The sequence below is a fragment of the Panthera onca genome, chromosome B3, assembly GCF_046562875.1.
Source record: "Panthera onca isolate mPanOnc1 chromosome B3, mPanOnc1 haplotype 2, whole genome shotgun sequence".
Lineage (NCBI taxonomy): Eukaryota > Metazoa > Chordata > Mammalia > Carnivora > Felidae > Panthera > Panthera onca.
Genome location: NC_138344.1, coordinates 9,379,916 through 9,400,443, shown reverse-complemented (window position 1 = coordinate 9,400,443; position 20,528 = coordinate 9,379,916). Strand labels below are relative to the sequence as shown.

The 20,528-nt window shown below is 42.4% G+C and overlaps 2 long non-coding RNA genes across 2 annotated transcripts in view; one reads left to right on the top strand and one right to left on the bottom strand.

Moving 5' to 3' along the window:
- Window positions 1–6,904, top strand: part of LOC132668716 (uncharacterized) — a 19,533-nt gene extending 12,629 nt beyond the window's left edge. Inside the window, exon 4 of the long non-coding RNA XR_009605722.2 lies at window positions 6,866–6,904. This is a non-coding gene — a long non-coding RNA (uncharacterized LOC132668716). The remainder of the gene's footprint in view (window positions 1–6,865) is intronic.
- LOC132668717 (uncharacterized) overlaps window positions 1–20,528 on the bottom strand; it is a 23,601-nt gene extending 3,073 nt beyond the window's left edge. Inside the window, exons 1-2 of the long non-coding RNA XR_013555930.1 lie at window positions 19,862–20,528; window positions 2,047–2,191 (exon numbers count right to left, since the gene is read on the bottom strand). This is a non-coding gene — a long non-coding RNA (uncharacterized LOC132668717). The remainder of the gene's footprint in view (window positions 1–2,046; window positions 2,192–19,861) is intronic.

The window sequence follows — 20,528 nt, the reverse complement described above, 5'->3', positions numbered from 1 at the left end:
TCTAGACCCATCCTCTTGAAGGTCTGAGGCCACCTGCCTACATATGTACTGTTAGGGATTGGCTCTGAAGGCTGAGTTTTCCAGGGACGTTATCAGAGGTGGCTTCTGGCCACTGTATTAGTTCAAGGCTGTGGAACAGGTGCCATTCATCTTCGTACAGTGTTCTATTCATTCTCAACAACGCTTCAGTTCTCCTAGGTGCCACTTTCAAGGTTGTAATGACCCCATTGGATAAGACATGCATTTCCCCCTACCCCCCACCCCCTTTCATCAGGATCGCTGGTTTGCTTGTCCATGGAGAATGGTCATGGTATGAATGTTTACGTCTGTTGCTGGAATGCATTGCTATCATATACTTGGGGAGGGATGTGAGGGGCAGGTTTTGTCCTGTTAGCAGGAGCTTTATTAGCGTCACAGAGCAAAGGAAGTTCTGCAGAAGTGCTATCAAGGGGAGCTCATAAGAAGAAACCCCTGTGAGGACTGTGATATGTCCTGATGAAGGGGGTGGTCTCCTCACTGAGTTACAGAACTGCAGTGAGCCACTGTCACCAGTGGACAAGTTGAAGCATATAGCTGGGAAATGCCCTTTAGCCACCTCTGGGGTTAACAGGGATTAAGGTCGTCATCCATGCATCACTTGAAGTGATGTCCTCTATGACATCCTGCCACCGTATCCTCACCTCGTTGTGTTTTTAGAGGTTCAAGAGTGCCTGGACTCCAGCACCCAAAATGAGCAGGAAGGCCCAGATGAAGATTTCTGTCAGGACATACTTTTGCTCTGAGAAGAGTAGCAAGTCTTGAACCGAGGTCACGGGTGTCTTGAGGTGTCTGTTCCAGCTTCATAAATATTAAGCATTATTTTTCACATGTCTTATACATTTTTGTGTAATCCCTGTAATATAAGGGCAGGTATAATTGTATATTCTTTATAAAATGTGTGGCAGATACAATTAGCCTTACTTTCTACATGGGGAGACTGAGACTCGGATGAGAAAAGTCAGTCTTTCAAGTCACACATTTCATCGCCGGCGGAGTCTGGGGCATGAGTTCCTATCTCCTGATTCCCAGGTACATGCTGTTTTTGCTAGACTCAAAGTATTAAAGAATCCAGACTCTTTGGAAGTAATGAGGGATTCCAGAAATAGCCTTAGCAGTGCTTAACAATTTGAAAGACCAAAGGCACTGAGGCCAAAGAAGATTGAGACAGGTGAGCTGTTTCATTGTATAAATTTCCATTAACTTGGTTCATAATAATTGAGGCCACATTTGTGCATTTCTATATTAATTAAAAATACTTGAGATCTGATACAGGGTCGAAAATGACACATTGAATTGTCTCTCAAATTGTGCTCATCCCAAATGAGAATCCCCTTGTGACCATGATTTTGCAGACTTGATTAGGTGAGAAGAAATGCATTCAAGTGTCAAAGGCTACATTTGCTAATGAGCTTGACCTCTCAGAGCTGCCTGGCTGGGCAGAGTTGGTGCACAGTTGGTGCTCAATGAGTGCTGATGGTTGGCTGGATGCACTGAGTGTTCAGTTAGCCTCCCATCCCACGGAGATGGTTGGCTGGATGCACTGAGTGTTCAGTTAGCCTCCCATCCCACGGATCGTGGTGCTTTCATTGTGTCAGCTAGAGTGACATTCCAAACCGAACAGCCTATAAATTTAAAGACACATTTGGAAACTTTTCAAACCTACAAAAGGTAAAGAGAATAGTATCATAAACTCCAAGGTCTTGTTTTCCAGATTCAATACTTATCGATATTCTGCTGTTTTCATTTATTGATTTCCCTCACACACATACACACACACACATACACACACACACACAGGGTGGGAGAAGAGAGAGAGAGAAAGGGAGAGAGAGGGAGAGAGAGTTTCTTTTTGGCTGAGATACTATAAAAAAATTTCCAAATATCATATCATTCACCTGTGAATACATCTGTATATATCTGCAATAGAGAATGATTTAAAAAAGTATATGCAACTACAATATCATTATCACAACAAAGTCACAATCATTTCTTATTATCATAGAATACCTCTTTCATGTTTAATGTTCCATGATTGTCTCAAAATGCCATTCTGTTCTTTAGATTCTTCAAATTACATTTCAGACAATGTCCACACTATATTTAGTTGATTCAGCTTTTATATCTCCTTCAGTGTATGATAGTTTTTCCTCCCCTGTAAAGAAAAAAAGTTAGGTCAAGAGACTAAACCAGTTTCAGGTCTTTTTTTTTTCTTTTTGAAAAATACTTCATAGGCAAAATTGTGCACTTTCTTTAACTTACAATATTTAGAAAGAATTCTATGTTTCTTAAGTATGCATTTATTCCAGGTCCTGATTCGTAGACAAAACTCATAAGGTGACGAATGTTTTGAGGAAATGATACAGAATGGTCCTTTCCCACACATCAGAAATCAGACTCTTGCAAATCGTGGCCATCTAGGACACTGCTGCTGGGTAATGACCATAGGCTTCTGAATGCCTGACATAACTGTCACATACTCCCTTTTAGGAAGGATTTTAGGGCAGAGCAAGGCCCCAATTCAGGGCCTATGTTTTCTTGCTTTACACACAACTCTAAGAAGCTTCATTTTATTTTGGTACTCCACAGGAAATACGAAAACAAAATTAGAGGGAGCGGGTGGTCTGGAAACAGGGAGAGGGATGGCTGTCATCTGAAGAAAATGGAGGAAAAATGAAAAGCGAAAACAAGAACGAGAGAAGACACAGAGTCCGGGATACACTGACAGAAAGGCCGAGAAACTTCCTCTTCCTGTTGGAGGATACCTCATGCCTGCCTGTTTACGTACAGTATCTAATTTATTTTCACATCAACCTTAGGATGGAAGTACTCTCTTGTTCTGTATTTTATGGATAAAAAACATTAAGAAATGTTCCTACAGTCATCCAGCTGGAAGGAAATCCCTAAGAACATTGTCCTATTGCCCCACGATCTGATACTGGGTGAGCCTATGCGTTCATGAGACAGAAAGCAGGATAATTGAGGCCCTGCATCTCTTGGTCAAACAGGTAAGACACCACATGGTACATTTTTGAAATCTACTGACTTTCACACAAAACGGGAAAAATGAAAAGTATGCAATCACGTTATACAGCTTCAAGTTTCTAGAAAATTTATATACATCGAAGTACAGATTTAAATGTTTAGGAGTTGGACTCTCCAAAATTTTACAAACCAGAAACACAGAGATGTTACAGCAGTAGTTAAATAAATGGATTGGCTTATCTTGAAGTGTTATGTGGTAAATTTTCAATGGCATTGATGTTGCCTATTCTGTCCGTCAGCCTGGAGTATTTCTGTGGTTTTCTAGAATTTTCAGTGAGGCAATTGACTGCCAGAGCCAGCAAGCTCTACTCAAGAATCTAATTTTTTATCCTTCCTCCTCTGTAACTCAAGATTGGATCACCATCACATCCTACAAGTGGCAGTGATTATCGAAGAAATGATGTGTGTATTTCTCTCTTCCTGTGAAAAACGAACCTGATGGGAGCCCTTAGACTGGATAAATTCTGCATGATGACTCTCTTAACCAATTCTTATTGAAGGTTAGGGATTTGGGGAAGGTAAATGCTTCATCATTAGAAATGACACTTTGGGGACACCTGGCTGGCTCAGTTAGTAAAGCATGCGACTCTTGATCTCAGGGTTCTGAGTTTGAGCCCTACGTTGGATGTAGAGATTACTTAAAAATAAAATCTTAAAAAAATAAAAAGAAATGAAACCTTGAAAGTCACCTAGCATCATGTTACCTGTCTGAGACTCAATCTTCTGGGGCCCACCTGAGAGTCAGAAAATAGAGAATCCAAGTTAGGAGTCACAGTCAGGCACATCCTATACAATCTGGGGCAACTGATGGAGGGACAAATAACCCTGCCCAACTGGTCAAGGCCTCAAGCCTTTGGTAAGTAACTTCTGGTTCTCCTAGCGTGGACTCCGAATGAGTGAATGATTTTAAATATGGACATGGTTAAGATAAAGAAAAACTTTTGCTGCTTAAAGAACTTGCCTTCAACTCTGGAAAACTTAGCTATCCAGCAATTATTCATTTCCTGACCATTCTGGTAACCCAGGTTTTATTCTATTGAGCTTTTGGAAAAAAACTTTTGTTTCACCAGCAGAGAAAAGTCTGGACCACATGAACTAGTCTCACCTGGCATGACATTTCTCCTGTGCCTTCAACAATTTCACAGCATATTGATTCTTCATTTCTTTCTCAGACATCAGTTAATTAGCTAACCTGGGTTTTGATTCACACGTATTAAACACCATCTTTTTTGAGCACACAAAACCCCTCTTATGTGACATAAATGGCATTATGTCCAAAAGAATAGTGTTAGATTGTCTTTTACCCTGGAAGAAAAGGAGGTAATTAGTTTGATATATATTTTTTCACTGGTGAATGTTAATGCCATTTTCACTGCAGAAGGAAAGGTGAATGGCTGTGCCCAGTCACTGCTCCTGGTTTTTGTGGCTCTGACATTATATGAAAGGAGTTTGGGGGAAATGAAATGGAATAGAAGGGCCTCAGTTGAATATGTGGATAAGTAGTGTTCTTAATACTTCAACAAAATCTAAGAGAGTTTGCAATTCATATAGCTTCTCTGAAAGGCTGCCAAGAGGGATATTTTCAATAGATTGGTGGAATGAGGAATTAAATGTAGATTATTCTGGAAAAGATTGGAATTTAATATAACATTTGAACAGGTTAAATTTATATCAATAAAATACCAGATGGAGAATGGGACTGTTTAATTTCCAGCACACAGAAGACACATAACGGTTCTAGAAAGGATGAACGCAGCGTCGGCTGCTGTCTGAGGCTTCTGTGTTCCTTTTCAAAAGCAGCCTGGGAAATTTCTGCCATTCTTTGAAATTCAAGGCACTGGCAAAACTGCGGTCAGATGTGATGGATTACGCAGCCAATTTGCTTGAAGTTTGTGGTTCATTAATCCAGCTCTTTGAAATTCAAAGAACTGAAGTGATGTCATTTGGAATGTACATCACAGAAAATTAATGGGGTTCCTTGGTCAGAAGTGAGAAGGAAGACAATGTGACGAGGGAAAAAAGGGGCTGGTGAGGGGTGGGAAGCCTGGTTTCCAAAGGGAGAAACTGCCTAGCCATTCAGAGCCCCTCATGGTCCCCCCACATAGGCTTTGAGGGGACCCCTCTTTGTGGGGCAGCCTTGCCAGGAATAAGAAAACACAAAGTGTTGCTTATTCAAGCGGTTCCCCAGAATTCCACAGCAGTAGCTGCTGTTAAAAGTTTTAGTCTGTCTGATTCAAATCAGCTGATCTGACTGGTTCCCCTGTCTCTAGTGCCCCAGGGCCACAGTTCCATCGGGGTCTCGCTGGCTGGGCTGGGCCAGGCTCAACTGATGCTGTGCTGACATTGGATGCTCCCAGCGTGGACCGGCCTTCAAGGCCTGAGGCCCTAGTGGCAGGAAGGAGACTGAATCACTGCCAAGGAGGCGGGCTGGGAAAGTGGGCTGAGAGGTCTCTGGAAAGATCCAATGAAATAAACGAATGGGAAAGGAATAGATGTTTAAGGAGCTTGTACTCTGCCAAGCTGGGAGCTGGGTGCTGTCACAGTTCACTGGATCATCATAGCAACTGTCTGTGCTTTCAGCAGAAACAATGCCCTGTTGCAGAGTGGTTGCCCCACAATTTTTTTTTCTGGATAAAAGCAAAGCAAAGCCAAACCAAACCCCTAAAAACAAAACCAAAAAATCCAAACGTAAACCCCAAACCAAAAAAAAAAAAAAAAACCTGAAAAAACCCAACACTGTTCTTTAGCTGGATAGTAATATTGTCCTTCCTTTTCAAATCAGGACACAGACCTACTTGAATAGCAAGAGAGTTCTGTTTGTACTTTGTAAACTGCAAAAATGCTCTTCAAATGTTAGCTTCCATTATGGTATCCATGAATAAACCCATTTCCTTAAAGCCCTCACTTCTGGAAGTGGCTGGAGCATTGAAGCAATTCAATACCTGTTTGTTGATTAAATGACTCATTGACCATTGGGCAGGAGGGTCTGATGGTACCTTAATGGGATTGCTATCTCACAGGAAGAGAGATGAGGATTTACACACATATATACAACCCACTGTGTATGGCGAGTTTCCAATACTGTGTAAGGAAGTTGAAGTTAGCTATTTATTAAAAGAGGCAACGTGAACATTTTCAGAATTATTTTCCCCTTGGAAATCTTAACTTTGGCTTAGACCCCTTGAAAACTCCATTAGGGCTCAAAATGTACCAGTATTTTTATTGGGTAACAATATAATCTGAAAGAGTGAAATATTTTGTGTTTGACAGTGCAGATGGCGGTTCTATTTCATATTAATAGTCGAATCTAATGTGGATAGTAGTTTTTGTTGCCTATATGTTTATTAACGTTTGAGTGCGATTTGAACTTGATCGCATGTTTTATTGCTTCCTCCAACAGTAACTACTCTTCCACTTTAAATACATTTACGATATTACACATATATTTTGAGGCATAATAAAAGTAAATTTATATGAAAAAATTCCAAACAGCTTTATGCATTCTTATTTCTAGCCCTTACTTCCACTTAGAGTCTGAGAGTATTGGACGTAGCCACTAAAAGTTGGTCAATGAATTGCAGCTCTCAGGAAGAGTAAGCTTTAAAAGAGAATGCCACGACTTTGTGTTCATTCTCTCCTGGTGCCATCTTTCTCCAGGTGGAGAATACCAAGATTTTCTTAGTCTGTGTTGAGCTCCCATTTGCTGACTAGAGTTGGGATCCTCACTAGCTTTGATAGGGTTGAATTTACCTGTAGGTAAAAAGTCTCTGTATGTTTTTCACAGGTTAAAAACAAATGAACGAACAAACGAAACTTTATCACGGTAAGTTTTGCTCAATACAAAATGTAGAGAGAACAGATTTATGGACCTCCCCCTCCAATCCCAATTCACCAATTATTATCATTTTCCTCATCTTGTTTTACCTTTCTCCTATTTATTTATTTTGCATTATTTTTAAGACAAATCCCATATCATTTCACCTGTAAATAGTTCAGTATAAATCTCTGTTAAGGACTTTTTAAAAACCGCCTTGTGATTATCACACCCAAAGCAGTTAACTGTGGTTTCCTTAATATCATCTACTACTCTGCTCATGTTAAAATTTCTCTGATTGTTTTAAAGGTGTCCTTTGTGGTTGGTTTGTTTGAATCAGGATACAATTACTGAATGTTTCTCCTAAAGCATAGATACTTCCCTGGGGCTACCTCAGGTATCTTTAGAATTAAGATATTAAGGGAAACTTGGCCTCTAAGGCATTAGGGCTCCATTTGCTAGTCAGGGCTGAAGGGAGGGGGAGGTTGCAAGGGAGGACTAACGTGGCCTCTTGGGCTGGATTGGGTGGGAGAGGGCACCCAAATGGACAAGCTACAACTTTAAAGGGGCAGAGCACTCCCATTCCTAATTCTAGAAGTGGTCTATGCCAGGTCATTTTACCCTGTGGCCGCAAAGTCAGCAGTGGAATCCTTTGGAGCCTGGTGGGAAATATCAGTCATTCCAGGAGATTCAGCTTAAGAAGGTAGCAAAACACCAGGTCTTGTGAGTTGGGGAGGATGGTCCCTGCACCTCAGCCAATTAGTATTTGGAGGCAGTAGGATAGAAGGCAGAGAATAAAACAGAAGGAACTGAAACAGAGATGGTGGATTTATTACCCATGTTGGAGAGAAGCAAGAATGTGTACGACTGGTTCTATGACTCTTCTAGGACAATAGGTATCAAGTGTGTTTGGAAAACAAGATTATTTGGCTCATGTTGGTAGGAGACCAATAGTAGGATCTGGTCATTAGATCCTAGTCCTGGAAACATAACTTCCTTTCAAGTCCCACTGGATGGGGGAAGTAGGAAAGAGGTAATCCGTGCATCACCTGCCCATGCTGAGATTGTCCTGGAAGGTTTTGGGGGAAGGGCTCTGACTGAGCCGCACAGGCAGAGGAGAGCACTCAGGTGGGGTTGATATAAGGTGTTATTTAGTACCGAAGCAAGCATCCCAAACGATATGTTCCTGATCTGAAATAATTAGGTCTTGTCTCCTCAGATGCATTGACATTCTTTGTCCATATTACTGATGGTATAAATAATATCACTAGGTGTAGAAATAATGAAAATGGACATTTGGGTTGTATTTCATAGAGCTTGACGCATTTTAACAAGCATTATGTCCTTCATCTTCACAAAAACTCTGTCCATTCAAACTTGGCTGATGTTTACTGAGCTCTTACTATATACCATAATCTGTGCTGGGTGCTTTTATATCTGGTGTGGTCCACTCCAGATCCCTTCTTTAAGGATTGTGTCTCTAAAATCCCTTACTTGTTGCATTGAACGGGATTCACCCAAAGAATCAGAATAAATATATAATTTATTTTCTACAAGGAACTGACTTGTGTATTTGCAGGCATAGGCTAAGCAGCCCCCACATGCTGCTAATTAGTCTAATGCTAGAGCTTGAAGCCCGCAGGTAGGTGGTCAGAAAGGAAAGAAATCACAAGCCCACTGGACCTCCATATGCATAAGCTGGAATCCCAGAAAGACCAACTGAACCCTGCATCTGTTCTTGTTGTCTCTGACCTTGATGATGAGGGTATCCTACAGGGGCCAGAGTGTTTCTTCATGGAACTGAACATACACATACCTGGCCCAAGGGTCAGAGAAAAGGAAGAGAAATCCAGGGGGAAGAAGAGAGCAACTATAAGACCAGCTAAAGAGGCCAAGTCAGCAGATCAGCAACAACATAAGTACTGCAAAATAGCTACGAAACACAAGTGTTACAGAATCCCAACTCCTGGAGAATCTTTCTTGGGGCCGATGCTAACAAGAAACACACAGATGAAGGGAATTCTGGGAAATGTAGTTCAGCCTAACCAACTGGGTACAGAGCCGGCACACCTGTTCTATGTAAAGCGGGTTTGTTTCCGGTATTAGGGCAGGGAGTGGGGCTTGACCTGCAGAAGGGAGGGCTGGTCTGCAGCATGCAGAGAGAACATAGGGTCAACTAGACCTTAGTGACCATGCAAGACAGGAACTTCATGTCTTAGGTAGGGCTCACTTTGCTGATGCATTCTGCTAAATTTTCAATGAAATGGGGCAGCATGTCTTGACCTTGAACAATTAGCAGGGAAACATGGAATGCTGTCTTACTTAAGCTGATGGGTCATTTATTCACTTGGCATTTATTTGTTGGCTGTGTGGTGGTGTGGTTCTGTTGTTTTGTTTCACAAGGGACATTCCAGCATCACATGGGGGAACAGCTGAATCCTTTGGCATCCCAGTTGGAAGCAGCTAATTGTCACATACTCCTTATCCCAGCAAGCCTGTGCCTGGCAGACTGCTTGCCTCAACCAGGTGGGCACCTGGCCACTTGGGGCATGTTCCCTGACATGCGGAAAACGTCTTCCTTAGCAAATTTGGTCTCAGGTAAAGGACATAACTGGGTCAGCCCAACCCTTACCTATTTAGACTCAAACCCCAACAACGTGTACCTCGAGCAATGTGCTCTTTGGGAATCTATCACTATGCACCCTGCAGGGTGAGGGGAAGGACCTCTGTCTTGGCTCGTCCAGAATAGGTGGAATGCACACTTACTGACAGTACGGTCATCTGTCCGAGCTGGGATAGGCAGCATGGAGCCACTTTTGAAATTAGGAATAGAGACTAAATGTCCTGGTGGGTGACAATTCCTGAGGATGAGCGTGGGGACGTTTGGATCAGCAGAACCTATTACTTGGTCCAGGAATCAAATCCACTGGGCCAATGGCAGGTCTGAACCCTGGAACAAGAGTACAGGCCCTGCCAAAGTCCTCTTCATGGAGCTCTGATATCGATGTGTTCCCTGGGAATTTCTTGCCATTTTTAATCTCTGTTCTTTGATCTTTGCTTAATGGGGGAAATAAAAAAGCTTTGTGTGTTCCAACTGGAGAGGCTGGACTCCCAGACTAGGAAGTGGAGCTCAGGCAGGCAGACCAGAAAGACAGAGCAGAACCTGTCTAGGGCTGCAAATTAGTATATGCCCCTTTGCCGGCAGGCTTTCTTCTCTAGCCAAGGGCAGGTGATGACTTTTTAGGCTTTTTCTATAAATCAATCTAGGTAATTTTATCTAATGTCTCTGTCACAGGGGAAGGTAGGGGTGACTTTCAGAAGTTCAGATACGTGGTTCAGCCCCTGACAAGTAGGCTGAGCCTTGGGGCCCAGGAGGAGGAAGCTCCAGACACCAATGTGGTTCTTGGCAGGGCAAAGGTTTGATCTTTAAAAAAAACTGATTTCCTTTTCTGAGAGGATTTAGTAAGTTATTCTGTGCATTATCGCTGAACTAGTCAGTTGTGTCCCTGGGCCTCTGGAATTGCACTGAGAACCAGTGGGGACATCTGAGAGAATGAGTTCTTTTTGGATCATTTCGGTGGTGAACTTCTTCCAGTTCATGGCAGTCAGCTTGTGCGAAGTCAAAGACAGAAGATCCAGCTTGAGGATTTCCTGGACTTTTAAGACCCTTTACTGGTTATGAGCAATCCTACCTCCCTACCACTCAAAGACATTTCAACCCATCAAGATCCAATGAATCAGATCTACTCTAAAAAAGTGTGTGCGCGCGCGCGCGCGCGCGCGCGCGCGTGTGTGTGTGTGTCTTTCATTTCCCTGCTAAGCAGGGATGTTAGGACCTGGGTGTGTGTCATGTAGAAGATGCCACATAGAATGTGCTCAGGGAGACACATCTAGGTGCATTTGCCTTTTCGTCCTGCCAGCCCTGAAGATTCTGATAGGGAATGTGCTTTCAGAATGTGTTTTATCAGTCCACTCCAGCAGAGGGCTTTGACAGAAGAACCCTTGACTCTAGGTCAGGAGTGCATTCCCCACCTGCTCCTTAAAATAGACTGTGTGTCCTTCACTCTATCTTCATGAGTGGTTTAGACTTGATCTGCTCTTTCTGACACCTGTCCTGTGCCTTTCCCCCATTTCTATTTGCTACTCCTGTCTATGCCCTGATGATTCTGGGTCCTATCATTTTTCTTTGAGACCAAAAGAAAACAGTAGCCCTTGTTTTGGGGGAACCAATTCCCTCCCTCCTTCCTTCTTTCTTCCTTCCTTCCTCTTCCTTCCTTCCCTCCCTCCCTTTTTTCTTTCCTTCCCCTCCTTCCCTTCTTCTCTTTCTTCCTCTTGTTCTCCTTCCTTCCTCTCTTCCTGCTTTCTTTCCTTCCCTTCTATTCTTTCCTTCCTTCCTTCCTTCCTTCCTTCCTTCCTCCCTCCCTCCCTCCCTCCCTCCCTCCCTCCCTCCTTCCCTCCCTCCCCTAAACCTCTTCTGAATACTAAGAACTGTGCCAACCATGAGGATTCAAAGTCACATATAATGTGGTCTGTACTTTGAGGAGCTCCTAATGTTCTAGGGTTGACATTCATTTATATTCAGTTTAACAGCTTGTTCTATGCATCCAGTCATGTGATTCTCTACTTGCTTTGTATATTTAAACTGTGTCAGCAACAAGACTGCTAAATCCCCATGAACAGAGACTATGATTTTGCATGGTTCCCAGTGCCTGTCTCAGTGGTACAGATGAGCTTCCGCATCTATAAAATGGAAATAAAATGAGTTACTTCCTGGTCCTGTGGTGAACTTGAAGTTCCATGATGTCTCTAAGTGAACAGCCCCATGCCTGGCCCAGAGCAGGTCTCGATAAGTGATAGCTATTATGGTCTGTGGTTAGAGCAGCTCGGTAAATACTCCTGCAACTCATTGGAAATGGGTTGACTTGACAGATGGGCAGAGACAGGAGGTGAAATTCAAGCCCACTGACTTGTTAGTAGAGTAGCTCCAAAATTGGATACCAGACAGAGCAGAGATATCCTAATGCTGCCTTTGTTCTGCTACAAGTTGAAGCACATACGCAAAGTTGACTTCTCAGGAGAGCATGTGGAACTACGAAATTCACTGTCAACAGCAGGATCAATCTGACTCTGGATTTGCTGAGTTGATTGTATACATGATGATGCACGTATGACCTGCATTACCACGGGAGCAAGAGCAATGCTGGAGGAACACTTATGAGAATTAGACCTCACTTTCGTACAGACTGCATTAGTTTTCCAGAGCTGCCCTAACAAGGTACCATGGATGAGGTGGCTTAGACAATAGATATGTCTGTATCTGAGGGTTGAAAGTCCAAAGCCAAGGTGTCATCAGGATTGGATCCTTACAACACTGTGGGGGAAGGATCTGTTCTGGGGCTCTCTTCTTGGCCTATCGATGGCCATGTTCTCCCGTTGTTTCTTGCTGTCGTCTTCCTCTATGCATGTCTCTGTGTCCAGATTTCCCTTTGTTATAAGGACACCAGTCATACTGGGTTGGATTGTACCCTCATGACCTTATTTCCACACGATCACCTCTGTCAAGTTCCTGTGTCCAAATAACTCGATATTCTGAGATAATGAAGGTTTGGATTTCTTTTTTGTTTTTAATTAATTTATTTAATTTACATCCAAGTTAGCTAATAGTGCAACAATGATTTCAGGAGTAGATTCCTTAATGCCCCTTACCTATTTAGCCCATCCCCCCTCCCACAACCCCTCCAGTAACCCTCTGTTTGTTTTCCATATTTATCGGTCTCTTAGGTTTTGTCTACCTCCCTGTTTTTATATTATTTTTGCTTCTCTTCCCTTATGTTCATCTGTTTTGTATCTTAAAGTCCTCATATGAGTGAAGTCATATGATATTTGTCTTTCTCTGACTAATTTCACTTGGCATAATACCCTCTAGTTCCATCCACGTAGTTGCAAATGGCAAGATTTCTTTCTTTTTGAGTGCCAGGTAATACTCCATTGTTTATATATATACCACATCTTCTTTATCAGTTCATCCATCGATGGACATTTGGGCTTTTTCCATACTTTGGCTATTGTTGATAGTGCTGCTATAAACATGGGGGTGCATGTGTCCCTTCGAAACAACACACCTGTATCCTTTGGATAAATGCCTAGTAGTCAATTGCTGGGTCATAGGGTAGTTCTATTTTTAATTTTTTGAGGAACCTCCATACTGTTTTCCAGAGTGGCTGCACCAGTTTGCATTCCCACCAGCAGTGCAAAAGATATCCTTTTTCTCCACATCCTCCCCAACATCTGTTGTTGCCTGAGTTGTTAATGTTAGCCATCCTGACAGGTGTGAGGTGGTATCTTGTTGTGGTTTTGATTTGTATTTCCCTGATGATGAGTCATGTTGAGCATTTTTTCATGTGTCGGTTGGCCACCTGGATGTCTTCTTTGCAGAAGTGTCTATTCATGTCTTTTGCCCATATATTCACTAGGTTATTTGTTTCTTGGGTGTTGAGTTTGATAAGTTCTTTATAGATTTTGGATACTAACCCTTTATCTGATATGTCATTTGCAAATATCTTCTCCCATTCAATCGGCTGCCTTTTAGTTTTGCTGATTGTTTCCTTCGCTGTGCAGAATTTTTTTTATCTTGATGAGGTCCCAATAGTTCATTTTTGCTTTTGTTTCCCTTGCCTCTGGAGACATGTTGAGTAAGAAGTTGCTGCGGCAAAGGTCAAAGAGGTTTTTGCCTGCTTTCTCCTTGAGGATTCCTTACATTTAGGTCTTTCATCCATTTTATTTTTGTGTATGGTGTAATAAAGTGGTCCAGGTTCATTTTTCTACATGTTGCTGTCCAGTTTTCCCAGCACCACTTGCTGAAGAGACTGTCTTTATTCCACTGGATATTCTTTCCTGCTTTGTCAAAGATTAGTTGGCCATACGTTTGTGGGTCCATTTCTGGGTTCTTTATTCTGTTCCATTGATATGAGTGTCTGTTCTTGTCCCAGTACCATACTGTCTTAATGATTACAGCTTTGTAATACAGTTTGAAGTCCGGGATTGTGATGCCTCCTGCTTTTTCTTTTGTTTGTTTGTTTTCAAGATTGCTTTGGCAATTTGGGGTCTTTTTTGGTTCCATACAAATTTTAGGATTGTTTGTTCTCGCTTTGTGAAGAACGCTGCTGTTGTTGATAGGGATTGCATTGAATATGTAGATTGCTTTGGGTAGTATTGACATTTTAACAATATTTGTTCTTCCTATCCAGGAGCATGGAATCTTTTTCCATTTTTTTGTGTGTCTTCTTTCATAAGTTTTCTATAGTTTTCAGTGTATAGATTTTTCACCTCTTTGGTTAGATTTATTCCTAGGTATTTTATGGTTCTTGGTGCAATTGTAAATGGGATCAATTCCTTGGTGTCTCTTTCTGTTGTTTCATTGTTGGTGTAGAGGAATGCAACCAATTTCTCTGCATTGACTTTATATCCTGCAACTTTGCTGAATTCATGGATCAGTTCTAGCAGTTTCTTGGTGGAATCTTTTGGGTTTTCCATATAGAGTATCATGTCATCTGCGAAGAGTGAAAGTTTGACCTCCTCCTGGCCAATTTGGATACCTTTTATTTCTTTGTGTTGTCTGATTGCCGAGGCTAAGACTTCCAATGCTATGTTGAATAACAGTGGTGAGAGTGGAAGCCCTGTCTTGTTCCTGACCTTAGGGGGAAAGCTCTCAGTTTTTCCCCATTTAGGATGATATTAGCACTGGGTCTTTCATATATGGCTTTTATAATCTCAAGGTATGCTTCTTCTATCCCTACTTTCTTGAGGGTTTTGAGAAAGGACGCTGTATTTTGTCAAATGCTTTCTCTGCATTCATTGAGAGGATCATATGGTTCTTGTCCTTTCTTTTATTGATGTGATGAATCATGTTCATTGTTTTGCTGATATTGAACCAGCCCTGCATTCCAGGTATAAATCCCACTTGGTCGTGGTGAATAATTTTTTTAATGTATAGTTGGATCCGGTTGGCTAACATCTTGTTGAGGATTTTTGCATCCATGTCCATCAGGGAAATTGGTCTAGAGTTCTCCTTTTTAGTGGGGTCTTTGTCTGGTTTTGGAATCAAGGTAATGCTGGCTTCATGAAAAGAGTTTGGAAGTTTTCCTTCCATTTCTATTTTTTGGAACACCTTCAAGAGAATAGGTGTTAACTCTTCTTTAAATGTTTGGTAGCATTCCCCTGGAAAGCCATCTGGCTCTGGACTCTTGTTCTTTGGGAGAGTTTTGATTACTAATTTGATTTCTTTACTGGTTATGGGTCTGTTCAAATTTTCTATTGCTTCCTGTTTCAGTTTTGGTAGTTTATATGTTTCTAGGAATTTGTCCATTTCTTCCAGATTGCCCATTTTTGGGGAGTATAACTTCTCATAATATTCGCGTATTATTGTTTGTATTTCTACTGTGTTGGTTGTGATCTCTTCTCTTTTATTCTTGATTTTATTTATTTGGGTCCTTTCCTTTTTCTTTTTGATCAAACTAGGGGTTTATCAATTTTGTTAATTCTTTCAAAGAACCTGCTTCTGGTTTCATTGATCTGTTCTAATGTTGTTTTTGGTTTCGATAGCATTGATTTCTGCTCTAATCTTTATTATTCCCTGTCTTCTGCTGGTTTGGGTTTTATTTGCTGTTCTTTTTCCAGCTCTTTATTGCGTAAGGTTAGGTTGTGTATCTGAAACCTTTCTTCCTTCTTTAGGAAGGCCTGGATTGCTATGTGTTTCCCTCCTATGACCACCTTTGCTGCATCCCAGAGGTTTTGGGCTGTGGTGTTATCACTTTCATTGTCTTACATGTACTTTTTAATTTCCTCTTTAACTTCTTGATTAGCCCATTTATTCCTTAGTAGGATGTACTTTAGTCTTCAAGTATTTGTTATCTTTCCAAATTTTCTTGTGGTTGATTTTGAGTTTCATAGTGTTGTGGTCTGAAAATATGCATGCTATGATCTTGATCTTTTTGTATTTGTTGAGGGCTGATTTGTGTCCCAGTATATGGTCTATTCTGGAGAATGTTCCATGTGCACTGGAGAAGAATGTGCATTCCACTGCTTTAGGATGAAATGTTCTGGATATATCAGTTAAGTCTGTTAGGTCCAGTGCATCATTCACAGCCATTGTTTGCTTGTTGATTTTCTGTTTGGATGATCTGTCCATTGCTGTGAGTGGGGTGTTGAAGTCTCTTAGTATTATGGTATTACTATCGATGAGTTTCTTTGTGATTGATTGATTTATATATTTGGGTGCTTTCACATTTAGAGCATAAATGTTTACAACTGTTAGGTTTTCTTGTTGGATAGACCCTTTAATTATGATATAATGCACTTCTTCATCTCTTGTTACAGTCTTTATTTTGAAGTCTAGATTGTCTGATATAAGTATGGCTACTCTGGCTTTCTTTTGTCGACCATTAGCATGATAGATGGTTCGCCATCCCCTTACTTTCAATCTGAAGGTGTGTTTAGGTCTAAAGTGGGTCTCTTGTAAACAGCATATAGATGGATCTTGTTTTCTTATCCATTCTGTTACCCTATGTGTTTTGATTGGAGCATTTAGTCCATTGACATTTAGAGTGAGTACTGAAAGGAATTTATTGCCATTATGTTGCTTGTAGAGTTGAAGTTTCTGGTGGTATTCTCTGGTCCTTTCTAGTCTTTGTTGCTTTTGATCTTTTTTTTTTTTTTCATCTTTTCTCCCCTTCAGAGAGTCCCCCTCAAAATTTCTTGCAGTGCTTTTTAGTGGTCATGAATTCCTTTAATTTTTGTTTGTCTGGGAAACTCTTTATCTCTCCTTCTATTTTGAATGACAGCCTTGCTGGATAAAGAATTCTTAGCTGCATATTTTTCCAATTTAGCACATTGAATATATCCTGCCACTCTTTTCTGGCCTGCCAAGTTTCTGGGGATAGGACTGCTGTGAACCTGATCTGTCTTCTCTTGTAGGTTAGGGACATTTTTTCCCTTGCTACTTTCATGATTCTTTCCTTGTCTGAGTATTTTGTGAATTTGATGATATGCCTCGTTGATGGTCAGTTTTTGTTGAATCAAATGGGAGTCCTCTGTGCTTCCCAGATTTTGATGTGTGTGTCTTTCCCCATGTTAGGAACATTTTCCACTCTGATTTGCTCACACAACCCTTCTACCACTTTTTTCTCTCTTCATCTTATGGGACCCCTATGATTCTGATGTTGTTACTTTTTAATGAGTCACTGATTTTTCTAATTCTTAAATTGTGCTCTTTTGCCTTAGTCTCCCTCTTTTTCTGCTTCATTATTCTCCATAAGTTTGTCCTCTATATCGCTGATTCACTTCTCTGCCTCATTCATTCTTGCCACCGTGGCATTCATTCAAGATTGCAGCTCAGTTATAGCAGTTTTTATTTCATCCTGACTAGCTTTTACTCCTTTTGTCTCTGCAGAAAGGGATTCTAATCTATTTTCAACCCCAGTTAGTATTCTTATTATTACAATTCTAAATTCTGTTTCAGACATCTTGCTTGTATCTGTGTTGATTAAGTCCCTGGCTGTCATTTCTTCTTGTTCTTTCTTTTGGGGTGAATTACTTCATTTTGTCATTTTGAAGGAAGAAAAGGAATTAAAGAGGTAAAAAAAATTAAAATTAAAAAATTAAAACAACACACACAAAAAGTCAAATAAATGATGCTAGATCCTAGGTGTATTTTGGTCTGGTTGTTGAAAGGAGCTTGATAGATTAGAGAAAAGAGGTAAAAAAGAAACATTTGAAAATTTGAAAAAATGGATACAATGAAATAGAATAAAATGAAATGATGGAAGTAAAATAGAACTTGGAAAATTTACAAAATGTGAAAGATATAGTAGAAAAAATTAAAGAAAAATATTTTTAATAAAAAGTGAAAATAAAAATAATTTTTTTCTCTTTGTTTTCAAGAAAAAGAAAACAAATGAAAAAAGAAGAAAAAAATGGAATAGATGGACCAGTGAACAGACTGAAATACGATTGAAATTGCATCGTTTTCCCTTAGAAGTCAAACTATGAAGCACTTTATAGTCCATAAACTAAGGAGGGGGAGAGACTTGTGTTCCTGAAGAGTGAGGTTGGCCCAGTTGGGCGGGGCTTAGTGTAACAGCTCCATTCTCCACTAGATGGCGCTGCTTAGCTTACGGGGTAGATTGTTGTGGCGCTTGTAGGTACGTATGTGCGTGCGCGGTAGCAACGGCAATGGCGTCACCCATCTACCCAGTCTCTGTTATTGGAACTCTGTTCTCTCGGATCAGCAGTCACGCAATGTCCTTTGTCCCCGGCTTCCCTGCACTGCCCGCTTTTACACTCTCCGTGACCAAGCCGTCAGGTTGCCAGGCGGCACCTCCTTCCTGAGTTTTACCTCCGATGTGGCTGTGTTTCGCGACCCCTCACTTCTGAGCGACCGCGGCTTTGACCCGCTCCGCCCCTCTGCGGGAGGGTCTCCCCGAGCACCAGCCGGGTGCCGGCCGCCCCCAGGAATGTTTGTGGGACCCTGCTGCCGCGGATGCCCAGAGACCGCGGCCGGGTGCCAGGCGCCCCAGAAAAAGTTCCCGCGTTTGTGTAGCAGCAGCGTTTCAGGGACTGCGGAAATCACAACACACACCTGGCACCGGACTTCACCCCAGCGACCTTGTTCCAGCACCAGCCAATGTGGTTGTTCTCTGGGGTCTGCTGGGACCGGGTGGCTGCACAGCCTCTACTGAATGTCCTTCCAGCAGGGGAACCGCTTCTCCCCGTGTGGCCCCAGAACCTCCCGGACCCCACTCTGCTCCTGAGGATCTGCCCTTCCCACCAGAGCTCCGCCAGGTAACGAGCTGCGGAGTTGCAGACTCTGCGCTCCCCGTTTATACAGTCTTAATGGAATTCACCCCTCTCCTTTCTCCCTTCTCCTTTTTTAGTTAAGTCTCTGCAGCTGTTTCCACTTTTCCACGTTCTCTCCAGCTGCTTTTGGGGGCAGTTGCTTTTCCCCTATTATACCCCCCGCCCCGCGCCGTCTCCGTCCTCTCTCCACAAGCAAAAACAGCTCCCTGCCTTCCGAGGCTTCTCTCTCCCCAAGTTCATCTTTTTGCACCGCATACCTGCTGAGTTGTGTGGTTCGGGTTGTGCAGACTGTTGTGTTAACCCTCAGATCAGTTTTCTAGGTGTGCAGGATGGTTTAGTGTTGGTCTGGCTGCATTTCAGGGACGCGAGACACACAAAAAACTTCCATGTGTTCTGCCATCTTGGCCTCTCGATCTGGATTTCAATATATGAATTTTGGAGGATTGGGGGACACATTTCAGCCCATAATACAGACTGTGATTATTATTATTTCCCATCCTTTAGAGAAGGGGAATGGGGGCCCAGGGAGCTTTGGGATGGCCTAGCAATGGACCTCAGATTCCCGCTACACTTGTAGGTCAGTGGGCTCCAGCAAAACTGGGGCATATCAAGGAGCTCTGAGGCCTTGGGGTTAGGGTCCTCCAAATAGGCATGGAGTTGGTGTGAGTATTTATCCCGCCCAGGAAGTGTGTTTGGATTTCAGGCCAAGTGGACATGTTATTCAGAAATGCAATGAGGCTTTTCCCTTCTTCTTACTTATCCACTTTCAGGGTGATGATGATGCCGATGGTCACGGTTACAACCACCACCATCGCCTACATCTGGCTGGTGGTTTGTGCTTCTCCAAGGCTCTTTGTACGCATTACCACTTTTCATCCTTACAGCAACCCCATGGGATAGGCTCAGGTTTATAAACCCTCATCAAAGCTCCTGGGGCCAGAGGTATTCTGGAAATTCTGAGTTCTGCAGACTTAAGAAAAGCAACCACGGCACACGTCCTGTTTATGACAGAACAGCCTTCGTGCGGTCAGGGGCAGCACTTGAAATCAAACAGCAAAATACATAAAACTTCACACCAAATTGTATCAGGAGTGATAACCAAGAGTCTCTTACCCATTTGAATCAGGTTCCACTGTTGACCAGTTTTGAAAAAACTTCCGTTTTCAGAGCTTCATGAATGTGAGTGAATTTCAGGCATGTGGCTAGGGGATCACAGGCCTGTTGCCATTATGATCCCTTTGCCAGATGAGCAGGTGAAGTCACGACCTCTCTTGTGGAGATGAGTCAGCCGGGCCTTGGGGAGGAAGCCTGAAGGCCTGTGGCAGAGCGCTGTCTGAAGGACATGGGCAGCGGGGCACCAGTTCCAGGCCTCCTGCCTCGCTGTTCCCCTCTCAGTGCAGGCTGGTGCTTGGTTGTGATGTGTGCTGCCTGTGCAGTGAGAATGGAACCAGCCAAAGGGGTGGCCGGCCAGGGAGGTTGGTCTGGGCTTTGTGGGGCTCGAAGCTTGTGAGACGTGGGAGGTGCTCTTGAGAAGAGGGGTACAAAATTACAAACATAAAGTTAGGTGCAAAATGAATTTTTTCGTTAAAAAATTTTTTTAAAGAGTGGGTGCCTGGGTGGCTTAGTCGGTTAAGCATCCGACTTCAGCTCAGGTCGTGATCTCACAGTTTGTGAGTTCAAGACCCTCATAGGGCTCTGTGCTGACAGCTTGGGCCTGGAAGCTGCTTTGGATTCTGTGTCTCCCTCTCTCTCTGAGACCCCTCCCCTGCTCATGCTTTCT